Source organism: Dreissena polymorpha, chromosome 1 (assembly GCF_020536995.1).
Source record: "Dreissena polymorpha isolate Duluth1 chromosome 1, UMN_Dpol_1.0, whole genome shotgun sequence".
In the NCBI taxonomy this organism is placed as follows: Eukaryota; Metazoa; Mollusca; class Bivalvia; order Myida; family Dreissenidae; genus Dreissena; species Dreissena polymorpha.
Window position 1 is genome coordinate 187,485,844 of NC_068355.1, and position 12,686 is coordinate 187,498,529.

Here is a 12,686-nt window from a genome sequence, read left to right on the forward strand (position 1 = left end):
ATGAAACAGTTATATCTCTTTCAAATGCACTCAATATTGCTGTTCCAATTGATATGCTCAGAAATGCTTCTGGATGGGCATACACCAATGAGTACTTTCCTTCAGTTATTTCTTCTAAAGACACATTAACAACACTGTCGCCCTTAGCAGGAATTCCGGACGCTCCCCCTAAGATGTTCCCTCCCCAGACATTTCCCCCATTTTAGTTTTAGTGCTTACATTACCCCCCCCCCCCCACCCCACAATAAATTTATAATGGTTTGGTTGAAGTATAATCTTGATTTATTATCAAAATGATTTTTTTTGCTTATGTAATCTTATGTAATTAACTTTTAATATGAAGCAGCTTGTTTGTTGTTTTCTTTGGATTAATCATTCATTATTTTTGTTAAACTGTTTAAGGAGTGCATGTAAATTATTAGTAAGACGTGCATGTTGGTGTACTAGAGGAATACTAGAGGAATACATGGGATATTCTCAAAATCTTACACATGTTATTTTTAATATAATTAAATAGGATCAATTGATGAATTAATTCAGTTTGAGTCAACTTAGGCTGGGTTGTGGAACTATAGTTATTTGTTGTTTTTAATCCAATTAAATAGGGTACTATGTAACTGTCAAAGAAAATATGCATTCATTCGCATATAAGCCAAGTTTTGGATGTCACTGATATTTTCAATTTTACTAGTACCTAATTAAGACTAATTAAAACAGAATTGGACTTTCCTTGCAAAGTATTTATTATTAATAATAAAATAAGCTAATGTAATCAAAACATATTGATATTTTAAAAATTTAACTCAATGATATTAATAATATTTAAATTTGCCCCAAAAAAACTAGGGCAGGTAGATAGGAAGATTTATTTTTTTTGAAAACCAACAGTGTTATCAGTGTAAAATATTTGTAAAGCTTCTTCAATTTCAGTTTTACATTTTATGACCTGCAACATATTCTATGCTACTTTATTTTACTATGGTAAGTCATTAAAGTGTTATTTATTTTTCAACTATATAATGTGCTAATCTCATATAATGAATTACTACCCCATTTAAAGATGACACCTAATCTAAATTCATTAATACAATAGTTATAATTGTTTTATTGTAACATACTATTCCACTAAAAAATGACCATCATAGAACAGCAATGCTGTGCTTTTACTAAAATTTTCATTGATCTCAATTATTTAAAGAAAAAAAAACTATCAGGCATTTATAAAAAAATATATAATTAGGGTGTCAAAATTTAACAAACTGAACAAGTCAATTTGAACTTTTCTTGCAATGCAAATGGAGCCACTTGAAATACCAAATTGTTCTTATACTAGTCGGCAATATAGCTATGACATTGTGTCTATTCATAACATGCATCAGATACACCTTCTGAAACTTTTTAAGCGGTTTTGAAAACGCTATTTCATTGCAAACTTTCGTCAATAAAGGATACATGTTGTTGTACAACCGAAAGTGAAAGTACAGTTTAAAAAAAAATGAATAAAGAGCGAAATTGTTGAAAACTTACGAAAATTTGAAATGATACTAACATAAGAACGTAAGACTGAACAAAATTATACTTGACTTTTAAATCATAACATGAAAGTTTACTTATAAAGCAAATTCTTCATTCATCCGCGGACTTCTTTGTGTCGTAGTCATAAATGCCTCCAAATGGAGGTGCGTGATGCGTCTAAGTATAGAGGTGACAATAACGTAGTGACGTCACCATTTATGTATAGAATGAAGGACAAGCTCATTTATTGCCATATTTGACCTTTGAACTTTAAGTGTGACCTTGACCTTGGAGATATCGACGTAATTCTATGGCGCAACACACCGTCCAATGATGGTGAACAAATGTGTCAAATGATTTTAAAATCTCACAATGAATGACATAAGAGTTATGGCCCGGACAAGCATTTTACCTTTGAACTCCAAGTGTGACCTTGACCTTTGAGATATCAACATACTTTTTTCACACGCCACAAGTACCAAGTCATTTTAAAATCTAACGATAAATAACATAGTTATGGTCCGGACAAACTTTCAGTTTAAAACACAATAAGTGACCCCGTGACCTAGTTTTTTATCTGGCATGACCCATATTCAAACTTGACCTTCACATCATCTAGATACAACTTCTGACCAAGTTTGGTGAAGATCAGATGAAATTTCAGGACAGACCGACAGACTGACCGACAGACGGACAGACCGACAAAGTGACTCCTATATAGCCCCCATTACCAATGGTAATTGGCGTATAATAAAATGTTTGTAAAACAATATATACTAAAACATGTAACTGAAATTGTACATGTACAAGGGTGTTGAAGGCAAATGACAATAAAATATAAAACTGCGAAATGATTAAAATAGCGACACGTAATGTTCGATGCGTTTTAAACGGATTGCTTAAATAATCCTAGCAAAACTTTTCACGCAAGATGACTGTCCGATTGTAATCAGGGTCTTAATTGGTCGCGTGTTCAGCTCTTTAAAGACCTTTACGAACATCATTGTATCATTTAAGATGCATTGTGTAATGCCGACATCGATCTACGTTTTAAGTCTGAGTCGAATCATGTTTAGTCACGCCTTTTAGCTTTAGCGCCTAAACACAATAATATTTCACGCCTCTGTGGGCGCCCTTTTGTTTAAACGATGGGATAGCAATTAAGCCTAAAACGACAATACTTCAAGCCTCGGTGATTGCGTTTTTGTTTATACGGCGGGTGGGCCATTAAGCCCCAATGTTGGGAAGCATCCCTATTAACAAGACATAATAACAGCTAAATACACAGATCAGTGTCGTGAAGTCCCAAGATTCCGGACTTAACGGGGCAAAATACTGCATAATAAATCCGTTCCCCTTGACTTTCGTCCGCATCACGAGATTTCCGGACTATTGAGATCCGGATAAACGCGGGGTCACTGTATTTATATTGATGCAAATGTGGAAAGTGAAAGTAAAAGCACAACAATGATGATATTTAACAAAATAGATTCATTAAATTGATTCTACAATACTCTTAATTAAGTGTTCTCACAGTCCTTATCATAAAAGAAAAACAAGAATATAAGTAAAACTTATCAATGCTCCCCAATAATGCGCTAAGTTAATATATGGGTTTATTTTAGGAATGAGTTCCAGAAAAAGGCAATATATGTGCAAATCAATGAGCCAGAACAATTAGTTATATCTGCATTGAGAAAAATTGTAAAGGAAAAACCTGACAATATGCACAAGTCCACCCTAACAGGACACTGTGATCAGTTTCACCATATAGGGATCATGATCAAGTTTCTGAGATATTTGGAGTATAACTTTTTTAAAGAAAACATTATGCACAAATTATACATATCAGAATTATAAGCAAGACCTGTCAGATGACAGCTCTACTATTAGAGTGCTTGACAGTATAACATAAGCCATCATGGAGAAATTGTTTATATCCAATCATTTATAATGGAAGATCTTTCAAAAATAAAAAAAGGAAAAAAAAAAAATTGGGGGGGGGGGGGGTAGGGGGGGTGAGAGGGGGGTATAATGTGGGGTGTGGTCATTTATTAGACGATCTTTCAAAATTTAAAAAAGTAAAAAAAAAAAGAAATTATTTAGGCGAGGGGGGTAGGGGGGTTGAGAAGGGGGTTTAATGTGGGTGGGGTGTGGTCATTTATAAATCTTTCAAAAATAAAAAAAGGAACAAAAATTGGGGTGGGGGGAAGGTGAGGGGAGGAAGGCAGGGATTCTGGGTTGGGGTGTGGGGTATTGTTTGGGTGGAATCCATTGTGGTATTCAGGTAAGTGTTGTTTTGTCAAAGTATTAATAAAATCTGATCATAAATAAAGAAGTTATGGCAATTAATTTAAGCAAAATGTTTAATTATCTAAGTATAAAAGGGGCCATAATTCTGTAAAAATGCTTGAAACAGTTGTCTGCTCTTGTTTATATGTTGGGGGTCATGTTGGTAAACAAGTATGCAAAATGCAATATGTCAAGGGACATAGGAAATATTTTGGGTAGTACGCAAACTTTAACATTTTCACGCAAACGCCAATGCAAACGCTAACGCCGATGCTGGGGTGAGTAGGATAGCTCCACTATATATATTTCATATATAATAGTCGAGCTAAAAAACATTAACAATACAAACAAGGGACACGCACAGAAATCAGGTATTCCAATTTTAATGAATTTTTCAATCAATGTTATAATATATTAAATCATATAAATAATATTTTAATAATCTATCAGATTAATTGAGTGTCTGTATTATTGGCTGATGTTTTAAGCAATTATATTTGTTCATTTTATGTATTATAAATATATATGTATATTCAACATGTACAATTTTAAAAACTTTCGGACCAGCATAACTTTTCATTTGGGAAGCAGTACTGAGTAGCAAGCATAAAAGAGTCGGGAATCAGTACTGAGATGTAAGCTGGCAAGCAGTAATGAGTAGTAGCATGAACGAGACACATTGGAAAACCATGAGAATTTCGGGAATCAGTACAGAGTAGTAAGCATGAAAGAGCAGAGAATCAGTACTGAGTAGTAAGCATGAACGAACCACACTGGAAAACCATGAGAATATCGGGAATCAGTATCGAGTAGTTAGAATGAAAGAGCCACTATGGAAAACCATGAGAATATCGGAAATCAGTATTGAGTAGTAAGCTTGAAAGAGCCGGGAATCAGAACTGAGTAGTAAACATGGAAGAGCCGGGAAATAGTGCTGAGTAGTAAGCAGGGAATCAGTACTGAGTAGTAAGCAGGAAATCAGTACTGAGTAGTAAGCAGGAAATCAGTACTGAGTACTAAGCTTGAAAGAGCCGGGAATCAGTAATGAGTAGTAAGCATGAAAGAGCTGGGAATCAGTACTGAGTAGTAAGCATGAAAGACCCCGGAATCAGTACTTACATGGGTGAAAGTTGAAAATTCCCAAAATACTGAAACTAAAATCTGGGGGCCTGGGGGCCGATAGGGCCCCCGGTGGGTCCAGGGCAAGTGCCCTGGCCCGGGGTCCAGGGGGCCGGAGGCCCCCGGAAGCTCCTGCATTTTATCTTATTTGAAACAAAGAAATCAATTCTCCTGAGCTTAAAGACACCTGTATTTTTTAGTGATTCAAAACAGAATAACAGTTAGTTTGGCTAGAAAATATCACTATCTATTTCTTTAAAATTTCATGTAGATAAAATGTTATAGGCAGGGCCCCAAGTTGGTCCAAGGCCTGGTCAGGGGTCAAAAGGCCCCCGGAAACTCCTGAAGGATGGCAAATTGATTTGCAAATAGGAAGCTATCCTCAACAAGTATAAGACCAACATATGTTGACAGTAATTCTTGCAGCTTACTTAACATGCATACAATGGAAAACAAACAATGATTATGTACATGTACAATAACTTTATTCAGTCATTTAATCTATTAATTTTGTTTACTAAGCATACACTCCTTACTTAAAGAATTACTTTTCAAGATCTTGTGTGTTATATCCTACGGGTAAGAACTTCATTGTAAATTTGAACTTTGAACGCTAGCAGACGACGAGACACTTCAGTGTAAATTTGAACTTTGAACGCAAGCAGACGCCGAGACAAAATGGCTGACGACGACAACCGCTTTTTTTCAATTCGGCAGTTATCGTTAAAGTTCGGTACAAAACACGCCTTCTTGTAGAAATTCGCAGAAGACTTTCGTTCTTGGAACGGAGATTTACGAAAGCACTGACCGGGCGAATAATGCCCAGAGGGATAGAACGATTCACGAGATTATGGAAACTGAAAGAGCAATACGCCCAGGGGGATAGACTAATTGAGAAGCAATGACCGCGTCGAATCTATAATTAGATATGAGTTAACAGAACAGTGGGAAACCAATTTAGCACGTCTGGAATCGATCGTATTTTGTTTATTTTGTCTGTCGGCATGGCTGGACACATGGCCTACCCCCCCCCCCCCCCAACAAAATCTCATCGGATTTACATGATTCACAAAAACGACCTCTGAGAAGCCCAAAAATACGGAATTCCGTAATAATACGGAATACTTTCACCCATGTACTTAATAATAAGCAGGAAAGAGCCGGGAATCAGTACTGAGTAATACGCATGAAAGAGCCGGGAATCAGTACTGAGTAATAAGCAGGAAAGAGCCCGGAATCAGTACTGAGTAGTAAGCAGGGAATCAATACTGATTAGTGAGCATTCAAATAACCACAATGGAAAGCCATGAGAATATCTGGATGCAGTACTGAGTAGTGAGCATGAAAGAACAGGGAATCAGTACTGAGTGTAAGCATGAAAGAGCCGGGAATCAGTACTGAGTAATAAGCAGGAAAGAGCCCGGAATCAGTGCTGAGTAGTTAGCAGAGAATCAGTACTGAGTAGTAAGCAGGGAATCAGTACTGATTAGTGATCATGAAATAAACACAATGGAAAGCCATGAGAATATCGGGAAGCAGTACTGAGTAGTGAGCATGAAAGAACAGGGAATCAGTACTGAGTAGTAAGCAGGAAAGAGCCACAATGGAAAACCATGACAATATATTGGTATGCCATGGTTGAAGACAAGACCATCAAGGGGTAAATTGGGTAAACATGTTACTTCTAGAATGCACTTTTTTTTTCATTTGACGCAGCGATCTAGTTTTTGGACCTAGTTTTGTAATAGACATATTTTTTATTTAGACCAATGTTCTGACAAAGTTTCGTGAATATTTGAAATAAATATCATCTATAGTGTTTTAACAGTGTAATTTTTGATAACGGGCAATGCATGTTTAACAATGGGAATAAATGTCATCACAAAATCACTACGTAAGCACATTGTGCTAATGTTAGCTAAGAAGAAAACAAGCTAGGTACATCTGTATTAGAATTGACAGAGCACTGTGAACAAGGTTTTTATTCAACAAGTTTGTAAATAGGCTGGGGTCCTTGGCGTTGCAAGGCTTTTGACTGAAACTGGTTTTTCGAATTTATTTTTTTCTGCTTACATTAACTATAAACTTGAGTATAAAAGTGTTTCAGCATAATAATACAATAATGTACACATTGTATATTCTGAAAACAAAGTTGTTGACCGAACTGGGGCTTTCATTCCATAAAAGCAAAATACTTTTTCTAGTGCATACTCACAATGGGGGTATTGTTCTATTCTGTGTATGCTTCCGACATCACTTAGTTTTGATTGAACACTTCTCACTATCAACAGACCAGCTGTCACTTATCTTCCTTGTTATTGAAGAAGAACACTCATGTTTTTCGAGTAGCGGTTAAAGTGTGCTGACATGACTAAGTATTAAAATCTTCCTTTCGCAGTATGTAGATGGTGTGTATGTAGAGAGTGAATATTAAATTCTTACAATTGTAATGCTATCATAGCAAATTCAATTAAAAGCTTCTATATATTTGACAAGTTCAGTGTTTTAAACTTCAAATTGTTATTGATAAGTCAATGTTAACTTCATTATGTAGTATTCCTGTTTTATGCTAAGTTACTATTGATGAATATATTAAAATATATTTATATTAAATGTAATTTCCATGTCAGTCAGCAATTTAGAATTTTATCAAATAATATATTTAGTTTAAAAGTACTACATGTTGTGTATAGATGATTGCTTCCGAATGTAGTTACCCTTTACCACTTTGATGCACATTTTGACTCATTTGAAGTCCCTTGGAAAGTTTAATTTAATACAATATCTTTCTTACTAGTTTTAAGTGTAAAGGCTTCATTTCCAACCATGAGCCACTGATGAGCAGCAAACAGCATAAAACCTAAGCATACGAGTTACTCGCAGGATGTTCTGGTTTTATGATGGTTGCAAAAGCCATTTCCACTTTGCTTCTTCTGCAGGGAAAGGGTTAGCCAAGAACATTACAAAAACATAACCAATCGGAATTATAATTACAGAACAAGTTCATTGTTGATTATTATACCAGAAAAATAAATGATATAGTATACTATCAATAACATAATGGTGTCAGCATATTTTAAATATATTACGTCAATACATGGTATATAAAACTGTATCCACAAGGGCTCTTTTATTTCAAAGGGCATGATATTAAGACACTTTATTTAGGTTTAAACAAGATATGTGTTTGTCAGAAACACAATGTCCCCATTTGCACCGCTTTGAATCTATATATTTGACCTTTGACCTTGAAGGATAACCTTGACCTTTCACCGATCAAAATGTGCAGCTCCATGAGATACACATGCATGCCAAATATCAACTTGCTATCTTCAATATTGCAAAAGTATTCATAAAATGAGCGATTTGGGCCCATATATTTGACATCTGACCTTGAAGGATGACCTTGACCTTTCACCACTCAAAATTTGCAGCTCCATGAGATACACATGCATGCCAAATATCAAGTTGCTATCTTGAATATTGAAAAAGTTATTGCAAATGTTAAAGTTGGAGCAAACAAACAAGCACAAAAACAAACCAACAGACAGGGCAAAATCAATATGTCCCCCATTATAGTGGTGGGGACATAAAAATATATTATCAAGATCTCTGATGTACCTTGCCATAGAGGTTACATTTACTCCTCTTTTGTTTTAAATGCAATCCTCTTTTACTATCTTGTTCCCACGACATAATAACTTGATGGAACGAGTTAGCTATGTCGTGGGAATGACTTACTGAGTCGAGAAAAAGCGAGAAATAAAGAGGGATGCAAAACTAAATACATGAGTGATGCAATGAAACAAGAAAAGTGCATTAAATAAAGGAGGATTGCATAAAACAATACACTGCACTCCTCTTTTATTTCGTTTTGCACTCCTCTGTTTTCTATCTCGATTTTTTCCCTATACTAAGTAAGCTGTTCCCATGACATAGCTAACTTGTCACATTCTCACAAAAATAAGTCGATCCCTTCCATCGGTTAGCTGACAAGCCAATAACCACATTAGCTAAAACTATTTTTAGAGGACCAAAATGCAAGATGCAAGGAATATACTAAAGCAAAGAATATTGTGTGAACCTCTTTTTGTGACCAGCTTATACAACTACATTCAAATTTAAACCGCTGAGTAGAGAATATGCATTTACAACATAAGACATAAATTTACAAAACCTTAGTGACAAGCTGTTCAGAATATAACATGTATAAGTAGTATTTGGTCTATCTAAGTGTTTAAAAGGAAGTGGACCATGGAGTGCGGAATGTAATCTAGACTCCAGGATCATAACTATCATTAAGGATGTTAGTCAACATAAAAAATAATAAACCAATTGGCTTTGCATGTTGAGGGCGCTGATATTGCATAGTATGTTGATATTTATAAAATCTACATAAACCATGTGACCCTTAACCCTTCAGGCCAAGTTTCATTTGACTAAAACAAAATATAGCATTTATAGTGTCTATAAGTTTTTCTAAGAATTTAAATGGTAACCTAAGTTTTAATACACTTCACTTAGAATTGACCGTTGTTGTGATATTGTGATGATACAAATTCGGACAGGATTTCAGTGAATCATAAGGGTAGCTTCTACAGTTTCAACAATTTTTGCGTAACCTTTAACCTGTTGACTAGGTGTTTTATATCAATTGACCCAAAGTTTACCTCGACCTAAATATTGTTCAGATAAACTTTTTTATTTCTATAGTGAAATTATGTGCATGAATTCGCTTGGAATATCTTTTATTTGGCCTTATCTAATGACAGAGTTTGCTTTACTAGATCTATACTGTAACTGTGATCTACTTTTAGTCATTGTTTTCACCTAATTGGGAACGGGTCCTGTACACATGCCATTGGGAATTTTTCGCGTCATGAAATCATCAAATTGGGAAAAAAACGAGTCGCGAAATCTTCCAATTGGGAAAAATCAAGTTTTGAAGTGTACCAATTGAATAATGGTATTTTAATGAATTTGCCTACACCATCTTTAACTTGTCCCACTGTTTCCGGTGTTTCATGAGCACCATTGCTCGCTGCATAGACTTTGTCATCAACAGTCTCAAGTATCATAGGTCTTGTACAAATAGCTTCGTCATGTTCGTCGTCAATCTGCATTTGGCTACTGTCATCTTGGACATTTTTTGTTGCAGTTTGGGTGTGGAGTTGTCATGAAAACACATTTATTTATGCAAAATCAAAATACTTGTAGAAATTGTAAAATTATGTTTCTATGCATAGATATAGTACACTATTATCATATTTTCTTTGGCTGGGCACTTGTTTGTTCAAAAAATAAAATCATATATCATATGAGCAACATTATTCTGACAGGTTAACTGTATCGTCAATACTTTTGACAAACATTAAAATGTTGTCTCTGTTACAGTACAGCCAAAGCGGAACAAACGTATTTCGCGATCCACGGCGGCAAGGCGAAACGAGTCGAAGCCGCGTCAGTATGCGGCGGCAAGTCGCATTTCGCCGCGAAACTTCGCATCTGTCCGCCGAGGCAGGCCGTGATCCGCGACATGATGCCGAGTCGATGCGCATCATGAAATAAAAAATCTTTTTAAAATTATTAGTTATATGTAGTTAACAAATTTTGAAAGAACAATTATAATAATAATTAAAATCATAATAAATTTATTGTGCGCGGATTGTATTAGCATATACATGTAAGCATACTTAATGTGTCTGGCCAATTAAGTTTGTTTCCCGCCCGTAGTGTATGTATTTCACAGATAAACAAGGTCACGTAATACGCAAGTCAAGAGGCAACACACCGGCCTCCTCCTCTAGCAGTGCACCCGGTGTACAGTTTAGGGCTCTCAGAGCTATCCTTAGGGCCTTGTGTTGAATGGCATCAACCATTTTTAGGGCGTTTGGCGTTGCACATGCATAGATTTGGGCTCCATAATCTAGCTTTGGACGTATAAGGGACTTGTAGAGTGTTAAGAGGCTATTTTTATCTGATCCGAAACCTGTGCCTCTTAACATTCTCATTAAAAATTCAGTCTGGAGGAGGATCTATGGTACATTGTTCTTTAGTGGTTCAATACTGAGTCGAGAATGAACACTCCAACAACTAGTTAATAACAATCAGTGTTCTCCGTAACAAGGAAGATTTTAGGCGGGCTAGTCTATTAATAATGACAAATTTTAAACTGAAACTGAAAGACACACTCAATTAACAATGCTTTCATTGTAACTTCTTACTTGGAAAAGTATTTTTAGTATTACTAAGCATTGGTTCAAGAGGTTTGTATTTAGAAGATTCAATCCGCACTCTTATTATGCAATTTCAAACAAGCCCCACAATAAACTTTGCAAACAAATTGTAATTGACGGACATGTATATGTTAACATAAAATATATCAATGTGCTATGTTTTCTCCTAGATCATCTATGACAGTATAGTACTTGCATATAACTGCATATACAATTGTTATCATTTATGTCAATGGTTTTCATACCTAGATACAATAAATAATGTCCCTTTTGCCTTATAATAATGTCTTGAGCAAACGTTTTAGTTCAAATTGAAGTCATAAGTAAATTTTAATGAGTTAAAAATTTTACTGCAATTAACATTATAATTTCACCATTGGTAATAGGGCCTATATAGGAGTCACTTTGTCTGTCTGTCTTTCTGTCGGTCTGTCTGTCTGTCCAGAAATTTTGTCTGGACCATAACTATGTCATTTATTGTTAGATTTTAAAATGACTTGGTACATTTGCATAAAATCTACTTTTGTTTACATGGAAGGCAGATTGTTTGCGTGAAATCTACTAATGTTGACATTGAAGACAGATGCAAACAGCATAAACGTGCAAAGAATATGAACATGAGCGCAATTATATCTGCCATCAATTTTCTTGCTGCATACAAGTATGGTAAGAAATCTTGGCCAAAACATCTGGATAAGACAGCTTCAGTAAAACAAGAGGGTCAACATTCATCCTTGTTGACTGTGAGTACTTAGTGGATTTCTAGGAATAGCAGTTAATAAAAATTGCATCCATTTTCTGAATAAGTGGCTCTTGACTGACTTCATAGAAATACATGTTGAATGATATTAAGCACAAATCTTTCCCCATCACTGCCATGTCATGATAAAGATTCATAATTATGTATATTGGGCACCTATTATACATATTTCCAAGAGAGCTGGTAGGGTGTTGGTAGTGAGATTATGTCTAAAGCTGGACTTTTAAAACACATGATGAGACAGCAAACTTTTCACAAGAAACAGCTTGTAAGATACGATGTATAGATCAGTATTGTACAGTCAGTACTTGGTCCCTAGCCTTAAAAAATACACAGATTTGGATACAATGTCAATTGTATAAGTTAATGTTAACAACTAGACATATAGCATGTGCATTGTGACCAGAGTGTTACTTTTTTATCAAAGATGTTGGTGTTGTAGAATTTTATTTTAAAGCAGAACCACAAACATTGATAGGATGCAATGTGTTCACATGAGATAGGTTATTTTGGTTAACAGTGCAAATAAAATAAAGTACCAACTTGTCATGATATAAGATTAGCAATGGTAAGCATCATTAAACTCAATTCCTGATTGTTTTAATCCAGGCAAAGGCCTTACTGGCCTTGGAGGTATACAAGAAAGAACACAAGAGCGCAAATGGTTCTGTGGCATTCATCTAAAACTTCATGTAACAAAAAAAAAATTAGCAGGTGGTTTTCGCAAGGTTTTATCAAAAACTTGTAAAGAAATTTACCCAGCA

General features: G+C 35.3%; 1 protein-coding gene across 1 annotated transcript in view; it reads right to left on the reverse strand.

The window, feature by feature from the left end:
* LOC127864275 (uncharacterized) overlaps window positions 1-12,686 on the reverse strand; it is a 254,509-nt gene that overhangs the window by 90,912 nt on the left and 150,911 nt on the right. The gene's annotated exons all lie outside the window — the stretch shown is intronic.